This window comes from Macaca fascicularis, chromosome 11, assembly GCF_037993035.2.
Source record: "Macaca fascicularis isolate 582-1 chromosome 11, T2T-MFA8v1.1".
Lineage (NCBI taxonomy): Eukaryota > Metazoa > Chordata > Mammalia > Primates > Cercopithecidae > Macaca > Macaca fascicularis.
In genome coordinates this window covers 46,524,087-46,543,143 of record NC_088385.1, presented here as the reverse complement: position 1 = coordinate 46,543,143, position 19,057 = coordinate 46,524,087, and the positions used below count along the sequence as shown (strand labels likewise).

The following is a 19,057-nucleotide window of genomic DNA, read 5'->3' as shown; positions in this document are numbered from 1 at the left end:
CCCATCAAAAAGTGGGCAAAGGATATGAACAGTACATTTCTCAAAAGAAGACTTTCATACAGCCAACAGACACATGAAAAAATGCTCACCATCACTGGCCATCAGAGAAAGGCAAATCAAAACCACAATGAGATACCGTCTCACACCAGTTAGAATGGTGATCATTAAAAAGTCAGGAAACAACAGGTGCTAGAGAGGATGTGGACAAATAGGAACACTTTTACACTGTTGGTGGGATTGTAAACTAGTTCAACCATTATGGAAAACAGTATGGCCATTCCTCAAGGATCTAGAACTAGAAGTACCATATGACCCAGCCATCCCATTACTGGGTATATACCCAAAGGATTATAAACCATGCTGCTATAAAGACACATGCACATGTATGTTTATTGCGGCACTATTCAGCATAGCAAAGACTTGGAATCAACCCAAATGTCCATCAGTGACAGACTGGATTAAGAAAATGTGGCACATATACACCATGGAATACTATGCAGCCATAAAAAAGGATGAGTTCATGTCCTTTGTAGGGACATGGATGCAGCTGGAAACCATCATTCTCAGCAAACTGTCACAAGAACAGAAAACCAAACACCACATGTTCTCATTCATAGGTGGGAACTGAACAATGAGATCACTTGGACTCGGGAAGGGGAACATCACACACCAGGGCCTATCATGGGAGGGGGGAGGGATTGCATTGGTAGTTATACCTGATGTAAATGACTAGTTGATGGGTGCTGACGAGTTGATGGGTGCAGCACACCAACATGGCACAAGTATACATATGTAACAAACCTGCACGTTATGCACATGTACCCTAGAACTTAAAGTATAATAATAATAAAAAAATAAAATAAAATTGAATTCAACACTACACAAAAAGACTTATATACCATTATCAAGTGAGATTTGTCCCAAGTATGCAAGACTGATTCAGCTTTTTAAAATTGATATTATTCATCACATCAACAGACTAAATAATCACATCATATCAATAGAAGTTTGCGACCAGCCTGGGCAACAGAGCAATACTCTATCTCTTAAAAAATAATAGTAAAATAAAAAGAATGACTAAAAAGTGACAGTAATCAAGACAGTGTGGTGAAAGCATAGAGATGTGTAGATCAGTGAGGCAGCCCAAAGTGGACTTTGTAAGATGCTTAGCAGCATTTCTGGCCTGTATCCACTAAGTGCCAGTAGCAAAACTCCTTCTGTTGGTTGTAACTAGCAAATGTGTCCAGTAGGTGCCAGTTGTCGCTAGGTAAGAGGATTCAGCGGGCCGTATCTGAGAACCACTGCCCTAATCCACACCTTGAAATCCCTGCATATAACCAGTTGGGTCGTCTGTTCCTTTATGTAAATATAGGCTGATGTTTGTCCTGCTTATTTCCGAAGGTGACCCTAGGCATCAAATGAGATAATGACTTGGAAGTGCTTTGACAAAAATGCCAAACAGATTTTATTATTTTATGTGGTTAGGAATAAGAAAATGCTGCAATAAAAAATTTTTTAAAAGACATGCAGGGGTGAAGGGAAGTAACTAGGATGGTCACAACTGAAGAAAAGCATTTTGAATAGAGATTGAGAAGACTGATATTTAAGGGAAGATGTAAAATGGCTGGCTGTTCAAACAGGATCTTGTTGGATGGCATTACTTTGGTGTCACCCAAATCCAGGTTCTGGCCTTCCATTTTTCTGTTCTGTAAAGTTGGTTTTTTTCCTTTTCAGTTCTTATTGAGTTGATTGGGGATAGAGCTGATTATTTCCATTAACCCAACCTAAAATAGACTTGAGAAAGGACCAGAATGCTTTTTGTAAAGTAAGAAGTACCAAGCAAATTGAAGTGCCCTGTTTAGCTGGTCAGTGTTTTGGGGTTTTTTGTTCTGTCTCTTCTTACAGAAGAAGGATCTGACATCTTTATGGAAGGTTGTCTGGTGAACTTGTAATCAGAACAAAGCAGTTGTTTGCATTCCTAGTACAGTGTAGTTGGTGACTGATAAATGTTCATGTTGTTTTGGTTTCTTTCCAATATATAGAGAAATCTACCAAATCAAGCAGAACCTTTCACTGGTTTGTCAGGGCACTCTTTACCCTGTCTCTGCCAGAGACACTTTAACAAGTCTTTGATTTTTTTTTTTTCCTGACATATATTTTATACAGACTAACTGGCCTTCTAATAATACTGTTTGTCAAACTAACAATAAATGACAAATTAGGTTATATCATATTCCCTTTATGCCTTTCTGAGGGAATATTTTTACTGCATTCACAGGATAACTTTGGTGTTTGGAAACCTCCATTCAGGAATTTGTTTATAAACTACCTCTCAAGGAAAGGAAGCGTGGTGATAGTAGTGTTTTTGTAACAATGACACATAGCTCTCTTAAACTGATTGTATATAAGAAATAATGAGCAGCAAAAAGGGGTGCACAGTATTGATGTGAAACCTGTTGATTAAATCCAGAATTGAAGAAATCAGCAAGTAAGTAATGTAGAACTGATGCCTTGTCTGATAAAAAAGGTTACGTGCCAAATAATTAGATTTTAAAACATGAGATATTTGTTAGATGAATAATAATAATAATAACACTATTGAAGGAAACCGCTTCCTATAGAAACTAGGCACCCTTCTGTCCTTTTTTTTCCAACCACAGCCCTAATTAATTCATATATTCTGCATTTCCATGGTAGCAAGATAGCATCTGTAGATGCTGGTAATTTAGCAGTTGCTAATGGATTATAATAAAAGGTACTATTACAGAAATGTCAGCTGTTATCCTGGAGACCATAGTTCAGGAGACTTTTCTTTTTTCTCTGACTTAATTTATGTATATTTCTTGACATATTTAAGGTGCATGTAGTTTTCACCCAATTTTTTTCATTGAATGGATGCAAAAGAGAGATAAATTTGTTACTAAATACCACTAAAAGGATTGTTTGGAAGCATTTAATGAATAAGCATAATGTGTAATTACATTCGTTAAGCCATGTATGTTTTCTTAACAAGAAGACCCTATGGTCAGCTCTTGATTGTTCAGGTGCTGTCTAGCTCTTTCTTTGTGACTTGTTTTTGGGCCATATTCCTGCTGTTTTTACCTCTTATCAGTGAATGGATGAGAAAAAAACAAGAGAACTCAAGTTAGTTTGATATTTATCAGCTGTGTCTATGATAACATTTTTGTAGAGTACATTATTTTTAAATTTATGGAAAAATTTATAATTCTGAAGGTTAAATTTTCTGTGAAACAAAATATTTGTTCACCATGATAAGAATGAACGATTTGCTTTTCTCATTCCCTGGCCATCTTGGTGGCTGTTCATGGTTGGGGGCCATCTGGTACCTAAGCCAGGCAGATGATGGTGGCAAAAAAGATGGAAAAGTCACTGGAGTTGATCAACTCTAGGCTCCAACTTGTTATGAAAAGTGGAAAGTACATGCTGGGGTACAAGCAGATTCTGAAGATGATTAGATAGGAAAAAGCAAAATTGGTCATCCTCACTAACAAGTGCCCAGCTTTGAGGAACTCCCCAATAGAGTACTATACCATATTGGCCCAAACTGGTGTTCATCACTACAGTAGTAATAATACTGGACTGGGCATAGCATGTGGAAAATACTACAGACTGTGCAACACTGGCTATCATTGATCCAGGTTATTCTGGTATCTTTGGAAGCAGGCCAGAAGATACTGGTGAAAAGTAAACCATGCAAAATAATTTTTCTTTAGTAAAACTTGTCAGAGGTATATGCCTGTAATCCCAGCACTTTGGGATGCTGAGGTGGGAGGATCACTTGAGGCCAGTAGTTGGAGACCACCCTGGGCAACATAGTGAGACCCTGTCTCTATAAAAATAAAACAAAAAATAAATAACTGGGCATAGTAGTGGTTGCCTGCTGCCCCAGCTACTCAGGAGGCTGAGGCAGGAGGATTTCTTGAGTCTAGGAGGTTGAGGCTGCAGTGAGCCAAGATTGCATCAGTGTGCACCAGCCTGGGTGACAGAGTGAGACCCTGTCTTCAACAAGAAAAAAAGAATAATCTGTTTTCACCAGAAGCAACCTGTCTATGGGATTAAACAGTGAAGAAGAAAGAAGAGAAAAAGTAAATAGAAAAATTGGATTTTGTGCTGAATATTCTTTGACTAATATAAAGTTTGGGGAGACAGAAGACACATGCAGTTGTATGTGCTTTAATATTTCTGTAGTCCTGAATAGATGTGTAATAAATTAGTAGTTTCTGCAGTCCTGAATAGATGTGTAATAGTAATACTAATTAGTATTAGTAGAATGATGAAAACAAAACTAAGTAGAAAGCTATATGTTTAGGGAGATGGCAGAATGGTATTAGAAATTAACACCAATTACATAGAATTAGCATGTCTGTATAAATAAAATGGTTTAAAAGGATTTGGAAACAATATTAACTATGTTTACTATGTTTAAATAATATACTCATTTTATTACTGAAGAGTAAAGTTCTTTCAAATAAACATGGTTCTTAGATACAAAATACATTATCAACAACAGCAACAGCAACAAAGTGAGACCCCATCTCTACCAAAATAAAAAATTAAAAAATTAGCCGGGCGTGGTGGCGCGTGACTGTAGCTACTTGGGAGGCTGAGGTGGGAGGATCACTTGAGCCCAGGGGTTCAAGGCTGCAGTGAGCTGTGATTGCACCACTGTACTCCAGCCTGAGCACAGCGGAAGACCCTATTGCTTAAAAATAAAGAAGAATTTATGTAGTAAACTAGCACTTATGCTTTCCTCATGCATCCTATACATTAGCTAACTGAATCCTAAAGCCTCTTGGTATCACCCCCGATTTACAGTTTTGTACACTGGGAACCAGATAAAAGTCATTTTCCCATGGTTACATATGAAGTGTAAGTGGCAAAGCTGCAACTCAAATATTGTTCATTATTGAAATTCAAACATGTTCTGTCTATATGACACATAACATATATAATTTACTTTGAGTTTATTTAAATTAATTTCCCTAAGAATTGTAAAACTAAGTCTTTAAGATTTATAAATCTCATAATTTGAGAAAAAAAGCTTTTTGTCAACTTTGAGATTTAGCTTTTGATAGTTACGTGGCTCTGATATCTTATCATGAAGACTTCATTTTCCTTTCATTGACTTCATTTTAACTTGCAAGCTTAGTTCATGAAACTGCCTGACAAACCCAAAGCAATCTTCTGCCTCTTATGAACAAACTCATGAGTCTTTCTTATCCATAGGAGTACATTTACTGTAGTATGCATCATCATAATTATGTGTTTTTATTAATTGTACTTTTTTGTCTCCAGCTACATCACTCGGTTCCTTGTATTTTACATTTTATGTGTAGGCATGGCATTTTATTCTTGGTTGTGTTAAACATTTTCTGAATAAGTGATGGATTATTATTGCTTATTTAGATCTTAATTCTACCTCTAGAACATAGTGGGACATCTTCTCCTAGTGAATATTTATTAGGTGGAGTCTGAAGGAGCTGATAGTCTTTAATGCTTTATCCCTTTCTTTAAAAGTACATGTTATTTCTCTGACCAGACATTGATGTACTACTCAGTTTTCCTTTAGGATAGAGATATTTTAAATAAGTAGAACTAGCAGGAATATGTGTGGGTTTGTTTTATGGCTAGCTTTGGGGCCATTTACTAAATGTTATACTCAATACAGTTTATTCTTTTGCTCATTGCATTATACATCATGAGATGCAGGCCTGAAGATTTCTGGGTCACCTCTTTGCCTGGAGAGAGTGGTAGGTTTCAGGGACTCCAAGTTAAATTTGTAAATATTTAATCTCAAACCTCTACATTTAGTTACTTCGATTAGGATGATCCGTTTAATATGTGTGTGTTTTCTTAAGTTGTTTTGAATGTGTAAGTTTTCTAAAGCTTTTTGAAGAGTGTGCCAAGTATAAATACTTTTAGAGGGACTGTTTAGCCACATAAACATGAATATTAGGATTAGACAGTCTTGCCATTTACTGACTGTGTGACCTTGGGTGTTTTGTCACGCTGGTTGTAAAATGGGGCTAACAATACCTATTTCAATGTGTTTTTGTGAGATTTTGAAATGAAACACGTTTGTAAAACCTTCCTCATGGTAGGGTATTTAAGAAATTATTGTTTAGCTCCTGAGTCATCTTATCTCCATCGTGGTTATGTTTTGTAATGAAGTATCACAATAGAATATTTGTATCCTCTGAAAATAGCTGGCCCTTTGGGTCACTTCAGGTTGTGATAGAGAAGTTATAAGGTATCCAAGCCATGTAGAACATTTATAGAGTCTTAGATGACAGCTAACAATTTTTGTTTGATTGTTTGTTTGTTTGAGACAGAGTCTCACTCTGTTGCCCAGGCTGGAGTACAGTGGTATGATAGCAGCCCACTGCAGCCTTGATCTCCTGGGCTCAAGTGATCCTCTTGCCTCAGCCTCCTGAGTAGCTAGGACTACAGGCATGCACTACCATGCCTAGATTTATTTATTTATTTATTTATTTATTTATTTATTTATTTATGTAAAGATGAGGTTTCACTATGTTTCCCAGGCTAGTCTGGAACTCCTAAGCTCAGGCAATTCTCCTGCCTTGGCTTTCCCAAGTGTGGGGATTATAAGATAGTTGTGAGCCACCATGCCTGGCAACAATAGTTTATAAAAGGGCAGATTGTGCAGGGTGGCAGAGAGATTTGAGTAAGTTATTAACATAGCCAGAATAATCCATAATTATTGTGTTCTCTCAACAATTTATTTTCATGTCGATATTCCTGTTCAGGTAGCCTCCTGTGGACTGGAGTTACCTTCATTTTGCTTTCCGGTCTCACTTAAATATTGCTGCTCTATCTTTGCATTTTTTAGTATCTAAAATTTAAGCTTTTCAAGATAAGTATAACTTTCTGGTATCAGTATATACAATATTTGCTGAATGAATTAGAAATAAAAAACTGGGATTGTTTTGCTGCATCACTTAATTTTAAGGATATCAATATTTAGTTTTTAAATGCTCCTTTTAATCAGTATTATTCCGTTTTAAGAAAAAATAATTTTTCTTTGAAATGATCAATTTTTAGATTGGATTTTATTTGATAAGGTTTGATTTAATTAATTGACCATCAGTTACAGGTTTTTGAAGGATTTCTAGTACTATAATAATGATTCACTGTGATTTTTGCTGTTGTTTCTCACCACTAACACTTAGTCTTTTGTGATAGCCTTGAACAGCATCCTTGATGGCAACAGTAACAAGTTTGATGAAATATTTTGCTCTATTTGTTATGGTGGCAAGTCAATCTACTGATCTTTTCCTACGAGATGTAGCTTGCTTGTGGTAGATTCCAATTTTGGTAATTTTAAGAAGGCAGAAGAACACTGTGGGATACTTAAATGAAGTTTCCTTGATTTTAAAAAGAATTTCCTTGCACTGTGGGAGTCTGTTAGTCTCTTTCAGAGATTATTGTCGTTTTTGTCCTTTCCTTCTTTTATCAGTAAGTAATGACTCTACATTAGGTATTTTTATTTACATTGAAATATATCAAAATAATGATTACTATTTATTTTTGAAACATATGTTAAAAAGTTAAGACCACTTTCTTATGACAAATGGATTAGGGATATATGTGTATGTATGTGTGAGTGTACATATTAATATATATGTATACACAGTACACATAATATAGTATATATATTTTAGAGAGAGGGCTGTCTCTCTCTGTCACCCAGGCTGAAGTACAGTGGTGCGATTATAGCTCACTGCAGCCTTGAACTTGTGGACTCAAGTGATTCTCCTGCCACAGCTGCCTGAGTAGCTGGGATCACATGTGTGCACCACCATGCTTGGCTAATTTTAAAAAATGTTTTGTACAGACAGGTTCTTATTGTGTTGCCCAGGCGGATCTCAAACTCCTGACTTGAAGTGATCCTCTCACCTTGGCCTCTGAAACTGCTGGGATTATAGGCATGAGCCATCATACCATGCCTGGCCATATATTTTATATTTTAAATGATATTTATAATTGGTACTGAAGAATCCTCATTCAAAAATCACTGGAGAAAAATAATTCGAAGTTTGATATATTTTGTGTAAGAATGGATGTTTGATTTTTTAAAAAAGGAAAAAATAGTTAATGGGATTATAGTCAACATTTTTCTGGGGTAAGCTGAATAAAACATGAAGTCAAGTCTTTAACATATTTGGATTTGCACACCTTAATTAGCCCGTCCTCTATGACTTGCTTGTTGGAGTCATTATTCCAGTTATAAATAGCCCCGGCTTGGTCATCCAAATGAACGTGCATGGCTATTGTCATTTCATTGCTATGGCAATTTTGCAATTAGTGTGGTAGTTGCTGGCACACTTCTGGGCAAGGGTTTTGAATCCCTGACTTGGAAGTGGAAGAATAAAACTGCTTTCACAGCTGCTGTGTGATTCTGAATAGAGACATAGCAGCTGCTTTTTTTTTTTTCTTCAGTTTTTTTTTTACTAATTTAGATGTAGGCATTATGCTTCAGTGAGTTGTTGCCAGGAATGTCTCCTTGTTCCCCTGTCTGTCAAAGGAAAACTAATGTGGATTTCAAGTAAATATTGGGGCATGTTGTTTGTGAAAGTTTGTGAAAGTTTCTTTTACTTCTTGTGAAAGAAAGTAGTCCTGTAACTGGTTTTTCTGTCTATCCTTTATCTTCAAAACGGAAATGTCACAAGTTGTGGAATAATCAGTAACTGACAAATAAACTTCACTGGGAGATTTTTAGTTACTGAAATGTATGGATTTGTCCCATTTCTAGGGATAAAATAAAAAGTTGATTGGAGGCATTAATGAAGGCGTATCTATATAAAATAAGCTGTAAAATAGGTACCAGAAAAATGGTATTTATAGAATCATTAATGAAGGGGTATCTATATAAAATAACTTGTAAAATAGATACTGGATGAATGGTATTTATAGAAGCATTAGTGAAAGGGTAGCTATAAAAAACAACTTGTAAAATAGATACCAGAAAAATGGTATTTATAGTGGCTGGCCTGCTATTAACTTTTTTGGTCAATGTCACTTAAAATGTGAGTTATAATGGCTCCGTATTCTTCCATCACTAAGTTCTCATAAAGATAGATAAAGCAGAATAAGTAAATCAGTCTTTCAAAAGGAACACTTTTCTCTAAATTTAGAGCATAATTAATGTTAATGTCACTCTCGAATATTTTAGGAAAATTTTCTCCTACAACTTTAATTTGGATGTTTATACTAAACCCTTTAATTTTTTTTTTTCTAATAGCTTAGTACTTTTATCTTAAACATGGAAACTCAGTGTAATTTTCATCTAGAAATATGGAAGCTTATACAATGCAGTAAAACTTAGTTTAGCCATTGATTTCTCTTCTGGAAGTACTCCTAAAATTTCTTAGAGTGTTGACGTTTTAAGTTACAAACGTCTTCTATTTTTTTCCGGATAGTCTGCAGATATATATGCTTTTTTTTTCTGTTTTTCATTATCAGCAAATAATTAGTACTTCTTTACATCAGTATCCATGCTCACAAGTGATGGATCTTTTGAGGTTTTGAGATTTTTTTTCCCCTGAAGCTACAAAAATAAGAACATAATAAATTTAGTGTTTTTCATGAATAATAATCTTGATTTCTGCTCAGGGGACTACCCTCTACCATCAGCTAGGACAGATTAAATTGAAGATTGCAGGATTTCTGATTATAAAACCGTGGCCTCACAAGACCACCTATCTTATCTCTTAAAAACTTAAGAAGCTTAATTTTGGTATGTATTTTTTAACCCACCAATTTTTAACAGTTGACTTTTGTGTATAATAAGAAATAGGGGTTCAATGTTATTTTTTTACACATAGATACCCAGTTGTCTCACTACCATTTATGAAAAAGTCCGTCTTTTTCCCCCCGATCTCCAGTAGCTCTTCTGTTGTATATCAAGAACTGATGTGTGGGTGTGTCTCATTCTGGGCTTTCTATTCTGTTCTAATGGTCTTTCTTTTTCTGTGTATACTGTGTTTATTATAGTAACATTATAGTAAATCTTGATATGGGGAAGGAGAAGTCCTCCTTTATTTTTCAAGAGTAGTGACTCATCTTGGCCCTTTGTCCTTCCAGCAAAGTATCAACTTTTAAATTTCCTTTTTTTTTTTTTTTTTTTGGATTGTTAAATTTGAAACCCCCCACAAATTTATTTAGGTTTTAATGTCAACTGTATTAAATCTGTATATCAATTTGGAAAGTATAGTCATCTTTTGATGTTCATGGGGGGTTGGGTTCAGCACCCCACTTGTGTGGACACCAAATTCTGTGGACGTTCAAGTCCCTTGTATAAAATGGTGTAGTATTGGCATATGTCCAACACCTATGCTTCCGTGTACCTTAAATCATCTCTAGATTACTTATAGTACCTAATACAATGTAAATGATATGTACATAGTTGTTACACTGTATTTTTAAAACTCTGTATTATTTTTTATTATTGTGTATCTTCCCCAGAATGACCCTCTATGTTTCCAGTTATGTTTTTTGCCTCAGTGTTTATGTTGTATGGATTAATATGGCTATCTTCACTTTTGTTTAGACTTTTCTCTGTTCATGTTTTTTATCCTTTTGCTTTTAGTCTTGTTCCTGTCATTTTAAGTTATGTTTCCTGTACAAGACTAAAGTGTAAATTTTAAGTCCAGGCTGATTGCTCTTCTTTTTACTTGGTACATTTGATTCATTTATACATATTAGATCTACCATTTTCTGTTGCCTTTTCTTTCCCAGCTTATTTATGCTTCTTTTTCTCTCCTTTTTGCCTTTTTGAATTGCCTTGCATGTGTGTATATATATATTTTTTCATACAATTTTTTTCTCAAGTAGTTTGGAAGTTATATTTGCATATATTTTTAGTAGTTGCACTGAAATTTTACTCATACATATTTAACATAAGAAAATCTGAAGTTACATAATATCTTTATCCTTATTCTGAATAATATATGCAACTTAAAGCACATTAACTTTCTTTAACCTTCTCCCAATTTTAGTTCTATTGTTGTCATGTCTTTTGATTCTCTTTTCTTGAGTTTGCATTTATACACCACAAGATACTGTTAATGACTTTAAAATTTATTTTCTACATTTTACCATTTTCTATGCTCTTGATTTCTTCCTGCATCTTTATTCTTGCACTATGCATTTGGGATCATTGTTTATCTAAAATACACTTTCAGAATTTCCTTATTTAGGGATTTTGCCCTTGTTCTTGAAAGATATTTTTTTCTGTTGGACTAGAAACATAAGTTGATTGTGCAATGAAGATACTATTTTACTGTTTTCTGGATTCCATTATTACTGCTGAAAAGTCAGCTGTGGTTTAATGAAGAAATTCTAGCAGCAGTGAGAATATTGAGTATGCCGAAAATAAAGTGATTATTTCTTGTTTCCTACTTTTGTATTTAAAACCAAAACAAAAACTAAAGCAAAAAACAACCCAGTAAAAGTGGGAATTTTCCTTTCTGCTTTGATTTCTGATCCCTTTCCATAAGTATGAAGATAAACACACAAGCTTAAGGTTGAGCATATCTAAAGAAAGGAAATCTTAGGATTTTGGGGATCCTTTACAACTTGCCACAACAAATGTAACAAAAGGAGGTTTTTAAGTTTTTGCATTTACTGCTACTTATTTAAGTAGTTTTCATCAAGTTAAAGTTAGCCCTTTGAAAATCAGTGTAAATTATCTTCAGCCATATACCTATCATATATTATTTACTTGTCGTCTATTCATCATCCTTCCACATCTGTCTATATGTCTGTGATACCGTGAGCTATCTATCCATCCATGCATCCATCCATCCATCCATGCATGCATGCATCCATCCATCCATCCATGCATGTATCCATCCATCCATCCATGCATCCATCCATCCATGCATGCATGCATCCATCCATCCATCCATGCATGTATCCATCCATCCATCCATGCATCCATCCATCCATCCATCCATCCATCCATCCATCCATCCATGCATGCATCCATCCATCCATTCATGCATGTATCCATCCATCCATGCATCCATCCATCCATCCATTGCTACAGATTTTCATCCACAATTTCTGGCTTACAACTCCCACAGCCCTTTGTTACAGTCTTTAAAAAATAATATCGGGGCCCTTTGGGCCTCAGAAGTAGGATCAGGAAACAGAATCTATCTCTCCCTGGCCTTCTCTTGATCTTCTTTCACTGTCCAAGACAGGACTCTAATCTTCCATTGTGGATTATAAGGCCCGCAGTCCAGAGAGGGTCCTCCCCATACCCTTGGAGGAAGAAGTGCCACACAGAAGGGTCAAGAAGAATCCAACAGGTCTTTCTGGGTTTCCTCATTCATTCTGTTAGTGTAAGATCATACCCTTTTTGTCCGATCACATTTTGACATGGTTATCCATGCTTCAATCATGCCTTTTCAATGAAGTCTCCATAAAAGGCCCAAGAAACTAGCTGAACACATGGAGGTTCCTGGAGGGTGGCACATTCAGGAAGGGCATGGAAGCGCTGTGCTCCTTCCCTATACATTGTCCTATGTATTTCTTCATCTACATCCATCATTATGTCCTTTGGAACAAACCAGTGAACAACTTTCCCTTAGTTCTGTGAGCTGCTCTAGCAAGGAAATCAAACCTAAAGGGGGAGTTTGGGAACCTCAGCATGAAACTGATTCGTCAGAAGTTGATTGTTGTGGTGTGAGAGCAGAGGAAAAACAGTTTGAGGTTTTCCATACTCAATGTGTATCTGTTTTATCTTTCTATATGTCTGGCTTTTCTATCTGTCATCCAGTTTTCTATCTACTTCCTCTGTCTCCTCTGGCATAGGGTGTTGACTCTGTATAAATGAAATGTATTGAAATGTGCCATTAGCATACTTGTAGATGGAGAGTTTATGAAATCTAATAAAAAAGGATAAGACAATGGAGCTAGGTGTTTTACAGTCAAATCATTGAGGTAAAGTATGAGTGGCAGCAGTGCCAAAAGTGTTATTACCTCATCATATGTCAAAGGAAATCACTACCTCTATTCTGGCTGTATCAGTGTCTCAGAGTTACTGCAGCAGAAATAAGTGATAATGCCGGCATTCGTGCCAGCTAATTTGTGCAAGAGCTAGGCTCTGTTGGCTGAGTCACAGCTGCCACTAGATCTACAAGTAGAATGAAAAGATGTTTATTAGCCATGGAGAGTAATACATGGGTTTATTTTAATCAGCTTGTCTAAAGCCAGCCTAAGAGAGATGATACTGCCCTTTTCACAGTCATTTGACTTGTTCATGAAGTATTTGTCATATAATGTGGAGTCTATTTCTCAGAATATTATGAGCCAGAGTTACAGCATCTTGCATCTTGCTTATCACTCTTCATAAGTGTTAGGTAGCTATATAATCTTTTTCAGCCCTACAGGAAAAAGTTTGTTCAAATGTTGTAAAATGTTTCACCATAATTAGTGCCTGCCATTTCAAAGAACTAAGCAATTTGGAGTTATGTGTATATAGCTGGTTTACTGAAGAACAAAATATGAAATTGGTTATGTCTATTAAAATAATTTTGGCTACATGGTAAAGAGAATCGAATGACCTTCCCTCTTTTTTTTCAGTCCATTCCCTTTTATCTTTAGTGAGATCTAGCTTTATGGTGAAAGCCAGGTGATACAGAACTACAGCTCCAAAAACCAGACTTTTTGTTTCATTTTAGGATGGCAGTTTCCTCATTGCTCTGTAACAAACTTTTCTATTTTCTAATTTAGAAGTATCTTGGAAGATCAAGTGCAAAAGGTATGCATGTAGAAAATAATTCCCCATTTTGTAGTTATAAAATAAGGGAAAGTGAAGGTTAATTTGGCTGTGTTTTTCCTCAAACATTGGAAAACTGACTGTAGTTAGAGGACTATGGTTGCCATGGATTATCATTGAAGACCCTGGGAAAACAAGTTATGTAACATTGTTTGTAGATCTTAAAGACATGCCTTTTTCTTCTGCATGTTTACTTGGTTAAGATTTTACTATATATTTATATGTAATATATATATAATATATATATAGCAAATTATCTATCTATCTATCTGTCTGTCTGTCTGTCTATCTGTCTGTCTCTATCTATCTATCTATCTATCTATCTATCTATCTATCTATCTATCTATCTATCTATCTATCTAGAGAGAAATTTTCCAGTGTAAGCAGCAGAGGGACATTTATACACCCTAGATAGAAAGATAATATTAGAAGTGGTTGATAAAGATAGTATCTGTTGCTGAGTGGCTTTTATTATTTTTACCACTTAAAAATTCAAAGGCTAGGACCATTCAGTCTAAGTTTCAGACACAGGAAATAATTAGCAGAGATCTTTGGTAATTAAGGTGGACATTATGTTGCTCTATAATCTGTGCCTCTTTGAATGTTGAAAAAATAAGTAGAAATTTTTGTTTAAAAATTATTCAGGCATAGTGTTCCAACTAAGTGAAATTCTTAGCCATTGTTATCACATGCTAGAACAGAAAAAGACTAGTTAGTGCCTTGAAGTGGTTATCAGAGAAGTCAAGAAATTCTACCAATGTAGCTCAAGAAATATGTTACTTACAACTAGGAAAATAGAACCATTGGAAAAATGGCTAAGGAGACACTCAGCAGTGTACTTATTTACCTGGATTTCTGTAGTCCAAATTAAGTAAAATATTAAATAAAACACTTGAGTCACAATAATTTTCCCTCAAATATCTGTAGTTGTTGCTCTATGTCATTTCATATTATCTGCTTTTTATTACTTTGTTGACAAGATGTTTTTTCTTCCTGCCCCATCCATAAAAATTTTTTAAATCAATTTTTATTAACCTTGCAAATCAGAAAATTGTATAGGATGTTTCCAGCTTTAGCGCCTATACCTGAGCTCATTTATTTTTCTTATAATGGTTTCTTTCTCAACAATACATTTTATCATTGCAATTTCCTTTGCTTTCTGATCATGGAGAGCATATTAAATTGACGTTCTATACTTCTGATTCAGACTTCACACAGCTTCATTTCTACTTTTTACTGTGTACAGAATTGGGTTTACTTTTGTTATTATTTATGTATTCTGCTATTAAATCCGTGTGTTTTTACAGTCCTTCCTTGTGCTACTCATTTCCCTATTTAATTTTAGCCTATTGTCTTGTGATTTGATTCCCTCCTCTTGGCTCTTCGTTTCTGCTTTGTTTTTATTTTTATTTTTTTGAGACCCTTTTGCCTTCTGAGTTCTACTTTTTAGGCAAGGTCACGTCATCTTATACTGAAGAACAGCTTAAAAAATTGTGGGGGGGGACTGTGTTCATTTATTATTTTGCAACTCTAGTGTTTCCTTCAATAGTTTCTTCTATTTTACTCCTCAGCCCTTTATTGCATGAGCATTTCTACAACTAAATTCTAGTCCTGGGCTAGTCATATTCTGTACATATTTCTTGTGCATTTCATTGACACCTATGCAATTATCATCTGTATTCAGGTGATTCACATCCTTTTAGCTCTGATTTAGGCCACACTGTTGTTCTTAGAACATTTGCCTGTAGATGTCACATAGAGTTAAATATGATGAAGCACCACTTATGTTGCTGCTTGTTAAATTCACTGCCTTGGGGAAAGCATATTGATTTCTTATTAACCTTTGTGCATTCCACTTTTCAGGTGGAAGCACATACTGCTTCTGCTTATGTAGCACTTCATACAGTGATCTTTCCCATATTTTTTATAACCTCTTAAATCTATTTTAGGAAATTTCTTGAATATCAATTTCTTTTCTTGCCATCACTTCCTGTCAAGAAATTGTTTCTTTCTCTGTGTTTTTCTCTGGCCTTTCTCACCCAGTGTTGTTCTCTTTATAACACTACTATTATGATACTAAACTTAAACTTAATTTAATTGATGAACATTCTGTCCAAAAAGCAGAACTTACTTCCAATATCTGAAAGCTACAAGCTTTCCATTCTAGTGTGTATGTAAGACTCTAGTATGGAATAAGAAGGGAATGGTTATGTAAGTTATATCTTAGTATTGGAAATTATACTGTTATTTAAAATGATTTTGTACTACAAGGATGCCAAACCAGGGTTTGTTGTCTGTGCCTCTGTAGAGATGTGTTTTGTTTGGCTGTTTTTTGGCCTGTGGAGTGTGTTGTGCCTTAGTTGTTATGCAAGCAGCTTAATATCTTCCACTCAGTTGGTCTTCTATATTAGTGGTACCTGCCTAACTTATGTAACAAGTTTCAGACCCTTTGAGTATTTTAAAGAGAAGGAAAATGCAGTATGAGTGAAAACTATAGATTTGTAGAAAAAATACTGACAGTTATAAACAAATTTAAACAGTGGTTATCTATGGGTGATTCGAGGTAATTTTTATTCACTTTACTTCTTGTCTGTAGTTTCCAAATTTTCCCTGTTGAATATCATTAAGGAAACCAATCAGTTAAAACCAATCAGTTAACACTAGTTTAAAAGAATATAGTTTTGTGTATGCATTCCATAGTACTAATCAATAACTTTTCACTAATCAATACCTTACTCTATGCCCTTAGGCTTGACACTTAGGCAATTTATAGTACAGAAGATATGTGAAATCTGATCATTCCATTAACAGGCCTGTAGTCCTGCTTGGAGAGACAAATGTGATACAGGCTCTACTGAGATGTTACCAGTGAAAAAGGACATAGACAGAGAGAATATTCTCAAGCAGTCTAACAGAAGTGGCCATTTTAGGCCATGGGAGACTGCAATGAGTTGAAAGGCTGATGACATGTTTGTAATACTATGTTAAGAGCTCTTTAAGTCTGTCGACCATTGATGCTGCTAGTTATTTGTATAGAGAGAATCTTTTCTTATAACCTGACTCTTCTGTTACAGGCATTTTATGTTGGTATTTTGTGCACTTTGAAGTTTCCCAGCATCTTTTCTGAGTGTCCTAAGCCTTATTAGAAAAAAGTAGAAACTGAATTCTAGATTGTTAACAATGTAGTAACCGTAGATACTTGACTGTTTAGAAAAATGTAAACATATCAGCCCTGAGCAAGACAGCCAAACCAAAACAACTACAGCGAGGGATACTGATTCCTTTGACAGATTCTGTTTCTTTTTATTAAAATTATTTCTTTAGAGATGATAAAGCAATAATTTACAAAATGAAATTAGAACATCATAATCCTTCTTGTTCAAGAAGCATTATTATTAAAAGGTAGCTTCATGTGCTTCTTAGAAGCTAATTAGTTGCTGCCTGGCTTATCATGCTGAGATACAGCTGTGATTCATGGGTATTTATCCATCACAACAGGATTTTCTAATGGTATTTGGTTATGAAATTATTTATACTTCTGATTCAGGCCTTTAAAAGGGCTTCCAGCCGTTTTTGAAAGCCAACTTCTGCACTCCAGAGCGTTTTGTGCTGTTGAGATGGTGAATCAGCTTGGCAGCATGGTAGCGTATGAATCCGGTCGCACTGCGGTGTCTAAGATGCAGTTTTCTGGTGAAACTTCTCAAGCCAAGTGTGATAATGAGTGTTCATTGATGGAGGTCTTATAATTTTGTAGGAAAGTTTCTAAGAAACTGAGCTTTTTCAAAATATTTAGAAATAACACCAACATAGATTTTTGTGGTTGTATTTACTGTAATAAGCTGTTAACAGGAATTTATACCATTATATTCCTTCTGTTAATTTCAATGTATGAGTTTAGTATGGACTATTAATAACTTGTTTTTTCTTTATCAGGCATTTATTTTATTTGGTTAGTAATTAGAATAGGAAAGAAAGCAAAAGCTCTTCACAGAACTCTCCTGCACTTTAAATATTTAAATCATATTTAAATGTTATTCATTACATTCATTTTTAAAGCACCTAACTCTTCATTTTGAATATCTCAGATCATCATCTTTGAGTTATAGTACCAGAGCAAAAATGTGAGCCTTGATATATTTTCTTTCTTTAAAACAGATATTAGGTAAATAACGGGGGAAGTTTTGCTCATTTATTTGAATATTTCTGTGGTTTGTATAAATTGAGGGCAGAATTACACAGATACATAATAGTGATTTGAGACAGACTCTAAAGATAAGCAGTAGTTTTACTTAACCATCCCTCCTTAATTGGAATAATGAGCTTTGTCAAGGGACAAAATTCCATTTGTTTTCCCAAAGTGAAAAGTAGATTTTGGGGTGACAAAGCCTTCATGTCCAAGGTTTTCCAAAAGTGAGCTCCATGTTTAGAAATCCATAAATTATAGTTTGCATGGGTTGCTTTGATTAATAGCAAGGTGTTAACAGGCCCTGTGTTTAACATGTGTGTATTGGACAGATGTGAGTAGACTGAGCACGGATCCTCCTACTTTTCCAGTTTCATAAAGCGGTTTTATGGTTTAAACTTGTCCCAAATTATACAATTAATCATACTCAGTTTTCGTTTTTCTTACTAATTGTTCCAAGCTCTTTAACATGATGTCTAGTGGCAGTAAGTCACTTAGCAGGCAATAGGGGCAGGGAAGAGAGAAGACTCTTCTGCTCCTGGAAGTTTATGTATGCTAGTCAAAGTAATAAGGTCAAAAATAAAATGTTTCTGAGACATTTCCAAAGGATCACATAGGCATAACACCCAGCCCTTGAATGGCATTACAAAAGTTAGGGGACCTAGATCTGTGAGACCCATTTTGACGTTAACTTGCCATGTGACTCTCTGAAAATCCCTTTATATCTGTCTCTGGGGCTGGGCTGCTTTACCTTTCATAGGGGGATAATAAATTTTATCTGTCCCACCAGCCTGTTTATAGAATGATTTTATTTATTTATTTATTTATTTATTTATTTATTTTGAGATGGAGTCTTGCTCTGTCACCAGGCTGTAGTGCAGTGGTGCAATCATGGGTCACTGTAACCTCCGCCTCCCGGGTTCAAGCAATTTCCCTGCCTCAGCCTCCCGAGTAGCTGGGATTACAGGCACGTGCCACCATGCCTGACTAATTTTTTGTATTTTAGTAGAGACAGGGTTTCACCGTGTTGGCCAGGATGGTCTCAA

The 19,057-nt window shown here is 35.3% G+C and overlaps 1 protein-coding gene and 1 pseudogene across 8 annotated transcripts in view; both read left to right on the top strand.

Moving 5' to 3' along the window:
- The window catches only part of SLC2A13 (solute carrier family 2 member 13), a 369,307-nt gene that overhangs the window by 37,768 nt on the left and 312,482 nt on the right, over positions 1-19,057 (top strand). The window lies entirely within an intron of this gene.
- Positions 2,211-4,712, top strand: LOC135966092 (large ribosomal subunit protein eL30 pseudogene; annotated as a pseudogene).